General features: G+C 39.9%; 1 pseudogene; it reads left to right on the top strand.

The window, feature by feature from the left end:
* The first annotated feature begins 2,681 nt into the window (after nucleotides 1-2,681).
* Nucleotides 2,682-14,091, top strand: LOC131401904 (small nuclear ribonucleoprotein Sm D2-like; annotated as a pseudogene).
* The last annotated feature ends 537 nt before the right edge of the window (nucleotides 14,092-14,628 follow it).

Raw genomic sequence — 14,628 nt, forward strand, 5'->3', positions numbered from 1 at the left:
TTACTAACCACTTAAGGAATGATCAGAGCCACAAAGTCAAGGAAGCAATCAGTCTTCTCTGTTACAAAGAATGAAATGGAGTCTCTGGGCTCTTCTACAACCATTTGTACAGACATAACCTCAAGAAAGGCTTCCCCATCTCTGACTGGAAAATTACATTAGCAAGAACAAAAAGGTTTCACAAATGCCAAGGGGTACAGTAGTTCATTTTTAACTTGTTTGCTCCCATTTTAAGTTCCTATAGTTTTGTGTTTCATCCGTTTGGACAAGAGATGAGGATGTGATTTAGGGGTTTGGAGAAGAGTGGCCCAAGGGATTGAGATGAGGATGGAGGGGGACAGGGATAGCTTCACATAGAAGAATTTTGCAGCAGTAATAGATTTTCTTACAAAGATCTGTCATTTCTTGTTTGTTTGTAATTACCATTCAAAATAATAGTAACAGATTGTAAGGGGGATAACTAAACAAAAAGAAATATATTTATTAGAAGCCACATTAAAACTAACTTTTTAGAGATAATAAAACTGAGAAAAGACTTTTCCATCAACTCTGGGAATTTGCTGCTACTACTATGCTTTTAACTTTGGGATTCAGTCTTATGAATGGGTGTGTATTTCTTTACTAGATGTTTTATAACATATATGTTATAAAATATAACATTTTATGATTAACATCTGGAAATTGGTAAGGTCGACAATAGTCGATTAATACTAACAGCCTTCCAATTACTAATACACTATAAATGAAAACTAATTTGTTCAGACTATTAGAAGATAAAGCACATATTAGTCAATATTTTAAATGAGCTGCCTCAGGATGATTTCTTGAGGACATGTTAGGCGTTAGCCAATTAATATTGCTGATGTCAATAGTAACCATGGTTTAGATTTATGCTATTGCATACATAGGTTAGAAGAAATTGGTACTGAGTCATTATCGAAGGTTAATTCCAGTAAGAACTGGTTATATTTGATTTATTGCGTGGTTACAGATTGTTTCCTTAATCTCAGCCAGAAACTTTCTAGATTCATGTTGCTGGTCAAAAGAGATTTGAGATAAATAGGTATAAATTGCAATTACTATTGTAAGACAGTATAAAGCTCATAAATCAGGTGTGAACTAAGTCAATTGGTTAGGTATATATGGCTACATATTTAGAGGTATAAATTTTCTTTAAAAATTAACTTATGGTGAAAAAGGCTTTGGAAATAAAATATATCAGGAAATTGAAAATTTTTTTCTTTTTGTGTCCTTTCAGATCTAAAGTCACTTCTTTCTTTTGTTGGGAATATAAAAATATACTATGTTTAATTTGGTTTTTCCCTAAAACCATTGTTTTTTATTTTTGAAATATAAATACCTGGAAATGAAAAAACACATAGGAAATTTTCCCAATTTGGGGGAGTTGGAGAAAAAACAAAGTATCTGGAAAATTTTCCTGTTTTTACTGAATTAACAAAACCTCACAACTTTCTACATACATCTACATATTTCTAAATGTGAAAATTTTCAAAAGTGTCACCTTTCCCTTGATTGAGTACATTTATCCGTGTGCTTCTAAACACACACACTCATTTATCTTAGGATTCTTATTTCTAATTAAATTGCAAAGGGGTGTAAACATTTCAACCCTAGATCAGAGTGTTCTCATTTATTATTGAAAGAACATGGTGATCTCCAAATACATCCATACATACACACAGAAAGACACATCACGGACTCAGACCCAGAGAAATGTTGCAAGCATTTGTTCAGTTACCACGAGCTAGGAGAGGGACAGTAACCTACTCACAGACCCAAAAGGTTATTATCCACAAAATAAGTTAAAGCCTGAGTTGGCCAATTGTCCAGAAGGATGGAGTGAGATAGGGCCATCTTTAGTTCTCCTCTTTGCAGTGGGTCTTTTCAGCTTCAGAACCTCTTTCTCTGAATTGGAGAGGGGAGCAGTATGGAAGAGAGCTGATGGAGGGAGCTGTCCACCATTGTCTCCCCTCCCAAGCTGAAAGCCAGATGTGGGCTAAAACTCAAATTTGAGGGATCATAAATAGTCCACAGAAGTAGAGATCAAAACAACTCTGTCCTTTTCTTCACTAAGATCTGTTTAAATGTACATCTCCTGGCCCAAGGATGAACTCAAAAGCACTAACCCAAAATGTGTGTGATAAACTGCCTTGCAGTTTTGTAGTCTTTAGAATAAGTGTGAAGCAGAATCCTGAATATGCAAAGATTAAGTTATTATCTATTCTAGGACCATATAGCCACATACTCTGAAATTCTAATCACTTAAATTTAACTATTATTTACTATTAATTTACTATTCTTTAAATACAAAGATTAATAAGATATAGCTGAAGTCAATTTAGTACACAATTATTTCTCCAAAACCTCCCAACTGATTGCTGTGGACTAGAAATCATAGGAAATTCATGGCCTATCCTAGTGAGAAAGCAGTTTCTCATTCAGCCAGGTTGTTATTTGTTATTTCATGCAGTCACACCACCTGTGAGTCATCAAATGCTCTAGGTAAGATTTTCTTGCTTGGTTGCCAGCTAGAGAAAGGCAATTTAAATTAGCATAAGACTCTTTCTAGAGGCAGAAGCCACACGGAGGAGACTTAGTGATGACTGGTACCAAGAGCACAGCCACCATCACCATAAGCCTCTTCAACAAGCCAAGGTGAGATGACCCCAGAGGAGCTGCAAAGCAGGAAGAGGAGAAGTTTAACACTAGTCCACTGTCTGTGGTCACACAGTCGGTCAAGAACAACAGCCAAGTTCTCATCAACTGCTGCAACAAGAAGCTCCTGGGCTGTGCGCAGGCCTTTGACAGGCACTGCAACATGGTGCTGGAGAATGTGAAGGAGATGTGGACCGAGAGCCCCAAGAGTGGCAAGGATAGGAAGTCCAAGCCAGTCAACAAGGACCACTCCATCTCCAAGATGTTCCTGTGTGGAACCCACTCACTGCTGGCAAGTAGGGGCCTCCTCCCCGCCATCAGAGATCACTCCCCTGTTCTGCAAAGACCTGTCTTCATTGATGGGAATAATAAAATCCTGGGTTTTTCCTTAATAAATAAATATAAAAAAATTTTTGAAGGAGGAAAAGATGAGAGAAGTAAAAAAGGAGGGGAACAAGTGGGAAGCGATGGAGGGAGTGGAAGAAGGAAAAAGAATACACTGGCTTAAAAAACCAAAATGTGGAAAGGACAGCCTTAGGGATGACTGGTACCAGGGACTTCAGTGATGCTACCTGGTATTTTTTCTTGTGATTCTTCTCTGTGCTTCTCTCTGTGTGGTGGCTTCTTTCTGACCAGCATTTCCAACAGGCTTGGAGGGTGGCCACCTGTAGCTTTAGATTTATATCCTTACAATCTTAGAAACCATCTTTTCAAGTTCTGGTTAGAGAAATTCCAGGAAAAATCTCTTATTGTCCTACTTTGTGACAGGTGCCCACCCTGAATCTCTGTGGCCAAGGTCTCAGAAGCAGTCAGCAACTCCCAGAGTGGAGCATGTCAAGGAGTAGGTCCCAGAGAAGAGGAGAGTGCTATGTGCAGAAGAAAAGAAGGATTCTGTGCAAACAAAACAGAAAATGTCCACCCTTCCCACTCAACCTGTAATGTTTACCAGATTCTGAAGACACCCATAATTTACAAATTGGAAAGGATCGTAGAAGTCCATGGTTCCAGCTTTCCACCACTGTATTCAGTTCAGGGTACCATGTTTTTAAAGGGGCCTAGACAAATTAAAGCAGTGTCCAGAGGAGTGATGGCATTAGAAACTATACCATACAAGGTATGGTTAAAGGAACCGAAACTTAGTACCTTACACAAAGGAGGACTAAAGACATGAAGAGGAAAAAGGACATCACTTTCATGTAGAGGAGGGAGCATATTTACTCTGTGCTGCCTAACTCTAAGGGTGACAAATATGCCTACAGGATTCAGAAAGGTAACATAAGGGAAAGAAGCTAGCCAGATGTTAGAAAAACAATAGTGCATGCATGATAATTCATGGCAAGTGGCACTCAGCCCCAAGATGTGGAAATCCATAGGGAGTGGATGGCTCTGGAGAACTGGACAACTTATGGCCATCTAAAGGAGGTAGTCCCCACTCAGGTCCAGATAATTGTTGCCCTGTAGGAATGTGAGTGCAATATTCCAAGATCTTTCTTTTTCAAGAAGAGCCAGCAAACCTTATTTTTATGTGAAATCTCTCAATTTCTTCAATGTTGGCTCATTATTTTTAAAAACACCATGTGGGCCAAACAAAATACTATTTTGAAAGGGATTCCCTATAGGGCCCCAGTTTGAAATATCTACTCTAGAAGGTAAAACTAGAACTAGTGGCTCAAAGTTTCTAAAAGTCGGGCTTTTAGTCTTTATAATTTGGATGTATTTTAATAACTAGAACTCTTCAATCATGATGTAGTTGATGCTTTGTGAGCTAATAAATGCACTGTCCCTGGATGTAGGTAATGTAGAAGCTGATGATCATTTTTAAGGAATATTGTGGTAATGAATCCTGCATTAGGTGGTCTGACTAGCCCATAATAAAAGTCTACAGATTAACTCTGAAGTTTTTGAAATGAGATCAGAATATGTTCTTTTCTGAGAGAGATTCTAAAAGAAGACAACATTTGAAGACTATATAATCTACTATGGATTTGAAAACACTGCTGAAAAAGGCAATGGAGAAAGCCAACACAACACAATATTTCTAAGTGCAGGCAAAACCAAAAAAAAGATATATATATATCACATGTCCTGGCAATAGGATAGGATTTTAATGGACATAAATCCAAATCTCTTTCTGTCTAGTTATGAAAAAAGACTTCCTGGCCCTATGACATGTTTTAGGATGTTCGGAATGAGGGGAGTGTGGTTTTGGGGGTTAAGCGTTCTGGATTCTTGTCCTAGGTCTCATGAGTCATGTGACCATGGACAAGTCACATTCCTCACTGTCCAAACAACTTGAATGATTTACCATCTTTTCAAATTCAATATTGCTACAATAGTGTCCCCCACTTTCCTTTCTTCTCATGCCCCTCTTTGTGAATTTCCTCATGTCAAGGGAAGCAGCAAAATTTGACTTCTTCCTAGACTCTGGTGGCCTATCATTTGCCCACTATTACAAAGGGAGAGCTCTAAGATGACATCATGAGCAATAAGCAAAGGAGGAAATTTGGTTTCCTGGTGTAGGAGGACAAAGTAAGGAATTTCCACTTGAAACCAAAGACAGTGAGGTGCCCAGAGTAAGAAAGCAGGTTTATTGCTACACCACAGGCCTCATGAGGGTACCCTCTAAGCAATACAAAAGCCAAACCAAAGCTCAGAAATTTTCTCTACGGGAGCCTGATAAGTTCTCAGGCAGGGCCATCCTCTTCCCATTTTTGCCTGTAGGATTTTGGGTAAAGGAGAAGCTTCCATCTTCTGGTTTTGCAGCTGTGTCCCTCAAACCTCCATGTAAAGTGAATATTTATATGTCAAATCATATATATGTATCAAACTCAATTATAACTTCAGATATGCTCTCTTAGAGACAAGATGATCCACATTAAAATGCAGTTATGAGAATCCTAACATTGCCAATGCATAGCCTAGACACATTAATTAAAAAAAAAAAAAGTGACTCCAGAAAAATCAGTTGAAGGAGATAGTGGTCAGTATAACCTTAAAATTTGTTTAAATGTGGTACACGTAAAATTTGTCTTCAAAATTCACTTCCCTTTCTTCTGAAAAACATCAAAGATGCCATGAGATTGAACTGCTTAGTTAGGCTGGGACGTTACCCTATTGCTTCCAGTATTTAGAAAAACTGTCTGGCTGGGGAAAAAAAAAACTTTTTCAGACAATTAAGATCGCACAAATAGTTCTTGACCAGCTCTTACTAGTACAATGTTTCTGTCTTTCTCAGCAGGACTGCCCAACTATCAATAAAAATTGTTTGACTAATAACTAATTAATAATAAACAATTCCTGCATTTTAACTGAGAGGCGGTTTAGCAGAGTGAATACTAGCCTGACCTCTGGAGCCAGGCTGCCTGCATTGAAATCCCAGCTCCACCACTAACTAGCTGTTAAATTTCTTAACTTCTGTATAGTTCCTCATTTATAAAATAGTAAATCTACATGATAGAGTGTGGGAGGATTAGATAATTTGATATGTAAAAGACAGTGCCTGACACATAGTTAGCACTGTGTAACTGTGAGATATTATTATTCTCTCTTGCCTTATAAAATCCATTCCTCCCACAGATATTTGCTAGGCTGCTTCCTCTGTCCCAGCGCTGCACCAGGCACTGGAATATGCAGCGTTTCCTCAACCAGCAGTAAGAGTCTGATTGGTGTAGGCAGTGCATTCTCAAGTGCAAAAGCTCAACAGTAGGGTGGAAGTAGTCTGCCTCCTTCTCCTCTCTATTAAATGCATCAATGAGAAACTACACCGAGCGTGCTTCACAGGGAGGTCACCCATATCTGTCTGTGAAATATGCAGTTAGATAGTTACCCACTCAGGTGGCTTTTGCCACATCAACATCAACTTTGCATCTGGCTTAGATTTCTGTATTAGATGATGCTTCTAATTTGTGTTTTGGGTTAAGGCCCAGCTCCCAGTGTGTGGAGAGAGAGTTACAAACGAGGAGGCCATGTTATCAGAAGGCTGGGTGGGACAGAGTTTTGATGTGAGCATAGTGTGCCAGTTCTCATATGTCCATAGCCCAGGCCAAAATCTGCCCTCAGTTATGCATGCACAGCTTTCATTGACGTCAGTAAGAACTGTGCTCATGTAACAGGAGGCAGAAATTTGGCTCTTTGATTTTAATAGAACTAAATGCCAAAAGTTTTGCTGATGCAGGTTGCACATTTAAACCTCAAAGGGTCAGGAAAATGCAACAGAGTATTGTTCTGTTGACAGTATCGTTTTTACACAGGCCACGTAATTAAGCGAGTCCCAAATTTCTCAAGCCTAACTTGGAAGCCCCTAATGCTGTTGTGCCTGTGAGTTGTGTGTGGCCTCCCGTTGCTGTAAGACCTTTAAGTTTGAGTCCAAGATTTTGTCTATGGCTCCAGATGAAACCCTAACACATAACCCTAATTCATTGTCAGTCTCAGGATTCCATTCCGGGTCTGGGCTTTAACAATAATACTGAAATCAGTTGGTGGTGCCGAATAGACTCCACTCCCCACCTTAGATGATTGGGGAATTATATAATGAAATTTAGGGGCTTAGCATTCTTATTCAGTCTAGGTTTCAGTCGAATTTATGTTCAGACATATCCATAGCTTTGTCTTACTATTTGTGTGGTTTTTAAAATTTAATTTAATTTTATGCAATGATGTTAACAATTGGATCTCCCAGACCTGAGCATCTGGTAGTAAGTTTCTGAGTGGTAAAACACAATTCAAGAGAAATATTAATCCAGGCCAATGACCAAAAAAATTCCTTAACTAAGAGTGGAGATGTTTCTGGTTCCTTTAACCAGCTATTCAGAGCTCTGTTTCCTGCTTTGGGTCCAGAGAAGCAGGCTTTCTCTTGAACTGTTATTTAGAACTTAGATGAATACATGGGTAAGTGTGTCTCCCATGCTGTGAGTTTTCTTGTGGATGACGTGACCTAGCAAACTTTCTTGGCCACCTGACGCTTCTCACTCCCTCCTCTTCAGAGGAGGAGTAGATGATATGAATGGTAAATTTGGGAGCAAGAACAGAATGTATCTAAGTCTCTCTTTGGGATCTTCCTGCCTGCAGACAGCATGTATTCTGCTCTGCTCTCATGCTCCAGATTTTGCCCCTAAGAAGAGAGGCAGCATTGCCTGCGACTAAGGATGAGGTCTTCTATATTCAGAAGATCAGTGTTCACAAACCCATCATGCCTAAACCACATTCTCCAACAGCTTCAGGAGCAGTAGAGCTGCCACCTTGATATCTGTTGGCCTGACATTTTAATGAAGGAGGTTGGTGGACAAACAAGAAGTTATTAGCTAATGTCCGAAATTGATCAATTAAAAACGAACAGATTAAGGACATTACTTAGAAATAAGGAAGTGAATATCAAGGGAAAAAAGAGTTTGAAAGTGGTTGCCTTTGAAAATCAGATTAGGGGGAGGGGAGATGTGGAGTAGGTCAAGAGGCCGCTGTCCTCGCTCTCCTTCAAGCTTCAACCTTGTTTTGAGATTTGGTGAATAATTCATGATTTCACACTTATTATGTCATAGAATTGTAACACATGAGAGTAGGAGAGGCTTTAATAGATTTTCTTCCCCGGTGCTTTTCAAATGGACAGTCTCAATTGGTTAGCATGTCATGAAATCAACTTACTGGATTGTGACTAACATTTTGAAATAAAATGCAGCGCAATGAAATAAATAGAATAGATCAGAGGACATTATAATCTAGATCACAATGTAAAATATATTTTTATTATGGGTTATAATAAAAAATGTTTGAAATCTATTCAATTCTTTCAACTTCCTACTTAACCCTCAACTAGTTCCCGTAACTATAACACCCACTTTATCTGCGAAGCCAAGTGGTTCTAAATGAGAGTATGCATATGGAAATGCTTTGGAAACGATAAAGCTTAAACCACATTTCAGACATTGTTTTGATTAATTTAATTATTATTATTATTATTATGTGAGAAATGTCTGAGCTAGCTGACCTTCAATTTTGTTTAGCTCTTCAACATGAAAGCAGTCATAGTACCAGCCCCACCCCTACTCTTCTAAGAAGCTATTTAGGTATGGGCCAGCACCCCAGATCAATTGGGCTCATCTGGTAGCACATTTGGGCTGCAGGGAAGGGTAATGGTTATGGCAGACCTTGGAGTTATAGAGACTGAGATCCAGATTTCACTTTGCCACTAACTATACAACTTGAGGTAAATTATTTAACTTCCCTCAGTTTCAAGATATCATCATCGTTATGGTCATCATCGTCAAAACAACTATTGTCGTTTTATATTCTGGCAAGATAGAGAAAAGATTTTCTTCACTCTCACTGGAGAATCTGAGGTGCCACTGAAGAGACAGATATCCTGTCTGAGCTCAGAGAGAGCAAGGAAAGAAGGAAAAAAGACCAAGTCTAAGCCAGCTCTGCAGCCCTCTAAGCATGACCTGTGCAAGGCGCCAGTGAGAACTCCAGCACTGGACTCTGTATCACCCATGCCCTGTGAGCAACGCTGACTCTAGTTTTAGAGACTTTTCTCCTTCTCAAGTCTCACATCTTGCCGTTTCCAATCTCATGCATTGGAGCCACTGGCATTTTGACTCAGGGTCCCATGCTCAGTGCTCAGGAACATCCTGTGGGCATCCCACCACACACTGGCCCAGCACAGAAGAGTCTGGGGTCAGCTCTGTTTGCAAGTGCTGCACTTGGGGATGGAAGTCCTCAGCTCATCTTCTGGTTCTGCCACTTTCTCAGTAACCTTTGCTAAATCATTTTGTCTCTCTGATCTTACTTTCCTCCTCCAATAAGATCAGATGAAACCAAGCAGAAAATCAAGAGTCAAAGTGCAGTGAGTAAAAATTTGAGAATATTTACATTTCCCAAAGCAGAATGATGTTAATGGGAGCAAAACAAACAACCACTACAACATATTTTATTTTAGAAATGTTTTTAGGTTACTAAAAATAATAATAAATACTGTGCTTTTTTGATGTTGATCTTTACTATTTACATAGAAAGCAACAACCTTTATTTTTAAGTATACTTCTTATCAATTCAAATAACTTCCTTGGACATTCATCAGCTGTCACAATCTGGTTCTACATACATTTTTTACTTCATTTTCTGTTATTGCCCCTACCCTGCTCATCCTATGCTGCATCTACATTCAGCCTCGACATTTCCCAAACATGTCAGACATGTTCATGACTCCATGTTTTTGTTCATGCAGATGTTTTCCTCCCTCCCCTAACCATGCTTCAAGCCCAGCCCAGAGGTCACCTTATCTGTGAAGGCAGCTCCCAACTCCTCCCCAAGAAAAACTAATTTTTTCAACTTCAGAACTCCCATGGCATTTAATCCACACAGATAGAGTTGGACGTATCACACTGTATCATCACAGTTCTGTTTCCCCACTAACCATCAGCCCATTGAGGACAGGAAATATCCCTCCATGTTTGAATCTCCAGCTTTTCCATAGTGTCTGGCATTTAGCCAGCAAATAGTAAATGTATGATTGAAGAACAAAGTCATCTTGATTTCTCAAGATGTACAGCCTTTGACAAGGTTATGAAAGACATGCTCATTCTTTCTCCTTCAAGCAGCAAAGGCAGTTAGGGGCCCAGCCCTTGTGAGTCACAGGCAGAGCCAGCACTTGTGATTATATTGTGAATCAAGTGTCAGACCAGCATATGGTCACCAGACATTTTACAGTGAGTAGGATAGTCTCTATTTTAGACTAAGATGCATGGTAACCAAAAAAATCCCTATTTGGGGGATGTTGGGAATCTTGGGGTCAAGGTAGACTGTGAGGCTCCTACCAGCTGTGGAGTGACTATGAGGAGGGAGAGTCAAGTGGCCTGGGTCCTTTGAACCTTCCTGGCCTCCATCATAGTGCAGAGCCCTTGCTAAGGAGCACTGCACCATGATGGAGCCAGCTGATTCCTGATGCTGCACTGGCTACTTTGAGCTCTGGTCACCTCAGACAAACATGAACCCAGAGCAACCTACATGGATTGATGGAGTCTTTCTGCATCCCTAGGGGGGAGAAGATGAACACACATGAAATATTTTGAAGAAAATGAATAGCAATATACAACAAAGGACCAAAGTATGCCAAACAGACAATAGGTCTCCTGGTTTATAATTCTACATCTGTTATCACACTAATATAATTTGGGATGGTTTTACAGGCTACTTTTGTGGTGGAGTTTCAGCACAACAGGAAGACCCTTCTCATTGCCCCCCATCCCTATCCCAAAATACCTCCCTTATCAGGCTACCTGATAACTGAAGATTCAACATTAAAAGTCTACAATTCCTTTGAATTGATGCTGCTTGTTTTTATTAAATGCCCCTGGAAGGGATAATACATTTACCATAGGGTGGATTAGCTTGTCAAATCCTCTGAGACATAAAAGACGGACCAGAGGGGTCCTGGGGCCTCAGCAGAGAAAAGAACTGTCATTAATGGAAAAAGAGAACCAAAAAGAAAAAAAAAAAGAAAGAACCAAAAAAAAAAAGACAAGAAGTCTTAAAATAAGACTTCTCATCTTTCCCAAACTCCCACAGCGCTCGCCATAAAGTAATATAGTCCAAGCAGCACTTGCTCTGATGATGGAGACCCTCTTTCCTGCAGTCTGATCTAGCTGGCATAGAACAAGGTCAAGAAGAAAACGCTCCTGTCTGAAATTGTTTTACAAATTCAATTAAGCCACTTCGTCAAATATTTATTGAGTATCTACTATATGCTAAGCACTTTGATAATATCTGGACATAAATAGCTGAATAAAAATCAGTCTCAGCTTTTAAGGAATTCGTAGTTTACTGAGGAGACAAGGATGTAAACTAATAAGTATTCTTTAGTGCCCCCATAGATGCTATGATCAATATAAAGTTCAAATTACAGGGTGAGGGCACCAATGGGCCTGAAGCTTGCCCAATTTTTCAAACCTTTCATTTCTTGGCACTAAAAAGAAATCATAGAAAGGAGACCTGGCATACCTAGACTATAATGCAAATAAGCCTGATATGATCCTGGACTTCTGTAGGGAGAGTAGACACAAAAGATTATAGAGTCAGAGAGCTCACGCCAAATCTGTAGTAGCTGCCATGGGACCCCAAAAGATGTACAACCGCCATGGTTTCAGGCATACCTGCCACCTGTAACGTGTCCCCAGCCTCTGCAGAGAACCAAGAGGACCGATATGGTAATGTCTCCAAGCATGTTGCTTCTGGGTGAAAGCTACTTTCTTTAAAATATTCAGAAAGTATATTAACTCAAGGACCTGGAGACTGCAGCCCTTGGGAAGCATCTATCTGCGTTAGAATCTCATATATTAGAATGAGGAGGTGCTAAGACAAGTGTTGCTCAAACTCCAATCCCAACCTATTGCTGGTTTTGAAATTAATTAGCTTGGCCACGATGCAATTTTTTAGTGATGTAGAATAGAACAGAACAGAATGGAATAGAAAATCTCAAAGTATATCACACATAGCAATGATAACTATTGTTTTGTAAAAGATGTTTCGGTTGCACTCATGAGAGTAGAGGTTTGTGTTTGTGTGTGTGCCCACATGGATATGTACTGGGTCACTATGTGAAGTGTGGGTAGCAATCCACAGTTGGAGAAACACTGCCAGGCACAGCATGTAGCCCAACCTCATTATACAAATAAGGATACTGAGATCCAGAAAGTTCAAATACTTGCCCGAGTGTTACAGCTTGTTAGCAACAGTGTGAAGACTAGAACCAGGTGTTAGTGCTTCCCCACACCCTATATCAGTGTACACGGGATCTTGATGGGGAGAGCAGGGGTGGTAGAAGGTGAGGGAAGGACAGGGAAGGAGGATGAGGATGGAAGAGCTGAAACTTTGGGTCTCCTTTTACCAACTAGGGACAAGCTACACTGGACCTCTTTCACTCTCTGTTTGAACAACCGTGTTCCATCCACAAAAGAATACAAGTAATTGATAGTATTTACTAAATGCTTACTATGGGCCTTCAACATGCTAGGTACTTTACATCTCAACCATATATAAAGTATATAGTATTATCATCCCAATTATTCAGGTGAGGACACTGAACCTCAGAGAATTAGGTACTGGTCCAAGGCTACTTAGTGGCAGAGCCAAGACTCATACCCAAATCTGATTTCAAAGCCACTCCTTTAAACCCTCTACACCATAACCTCTATTTCCCATATTTTAAACACTTTTTCCCTCTATATGTACTTCTAAATTAATTTTATATATTATGTAAACCAATATATATCTGTGTATATATCAATATCTCTCTCTATATCTATATCCATGGATATATATCTATATGTATATAAAATCTCCAGCCCTCATTATACTCCACACTTTGATTCATATATTATAGGATAAAGCTAAAGCATCCCTAAGAAGTAATAGTCTATGACCCAACCAACTCTACCATTCATTCTCTTATTTCAAATAGCAGATAAGGGACCTATAAAAGTTTACTTTGGGAAATGAGGATGACCAGGACCTATTTTCTACCCACATAGGACATCTGGAGAAAGAACAGAATTATATAGAGAGGAAAGAATAGAATAGTAACATGAGGGTTTAATATCTCTGAAGATACTTTTGCTGCTCACCCTTGATACAGGATTTTAAAGCAGATCTCTCCGTTTTTCCTGTTCACCTGCCTAAAATCCCAGCTAGGATTCCCACATCAACCTCATTGCCTGGGTTGAATTTAGAAGAGGCCTCTTAACACCAGTGTTCCAATTTGGAATCTGGGGCCTGGAGACTGTCATTCTTGACCCTACTACCTTTTCTATCCCCCTTCCTGTCCCCTTTATTGTCTTTCTTTTATTATTTACACACATCTGACCCCTACTTGACTCCTAACCCCTTTGGGAGCAGGAACTACATTTTATTGATCTTTGGCCCACCAGGTTCCAGCACAGGCCCTTGCACAGACTGACACTCAATAAATGTTTATTAGAGTCGAAACAGTGACCTCCTGAAGAACTGCCCAAGACTAACCAGCCTGTTGTGTGTGGAACAGGCCATGCTTGTTCTGTGACTACTGACCCCAGCACTGGCCACCCACTTGATTTTCTCACTCCTTCATGTCTTAGTGTGTTTCTGCCCAAAACCAGGATTACTGGTACTGGAGAAAATATTTAAATGAAAATTGTAAATAATAATAAAAGGATCCAGGGTATTCAGTTCCTCTAGCATTTCTCATAACCAGATTGCTACTCATGGTTTAGAACTTCTTCTCTGGAATTTCACCAACTTGCTTCCCAGTTAGATTCTGACTACCTGGCCATGGTAGCCAACATCGATGTGAACTCCAGCAGAGAACGATTGCTGGTCACCAGCTCTTCCAGGAGTGAAGACTCCATGGTGGTGAGGGGCACCATGGAGATTTGGAAGCTGCAGGCTTTCTGAAGCTGCTGGAGTTGGACCACATTTTCGAAGGGATGCATGTTAGATAACAGCTATAGGGTGGCCTTTGGTCAAGATGGCCTTGACCAGAAACACAGCCACTGTTAACATTGAGGGCCATGTTTTTAGAATTGCTCATTTTGCTGATTTTTAATGATTACTTACATCCATATTTTCCGAGGCATGTTTTTAAATGGTTGATACCAAATTATCTGAGGTGGGGGGATTTGTCAGATCTCTCCTCCTTAGGATCTGGGTAGGCCCTTTTAGCCATTTCCTCCCGGTCTTTGATCTCATCCCCTCTCACCTTCTCCAGACTTGGTTCCACATCAAGTATTTCTTCTGTCTTCAATCTACCCTCCATCCCTCCTGCCCCCCATATTAGCCTTTTTCCCTTACCCATAAACATGATCAAGCTGTCCAGGGCCTCTTTCTTCAAAAACGTTTGATGGCTCTCAAAGGCTTCCTAAACTCTAAGTACACTTTCCTTATCCTGACATGCAAAGCCAACCACAATCTAGTCCTGATGTGTCTTTCCAC

The sequence above is a fragment of the Diceros bicornis genome, chromosome 4 (assembly GCF_020826845.1).
Source record: "Diceros bicornis minor isolate mBicDic1 chromosome 4, mDicBic1.mat.cur, whole genome shotgun sequence".
Taxonomy (NCBI): domain Eukaryota; kingdom Metazoa; phylum Chordata; class Mammalia; order Perissodactyla; family Rhinocerotidae; genus Diceros; species Diceros bicornis.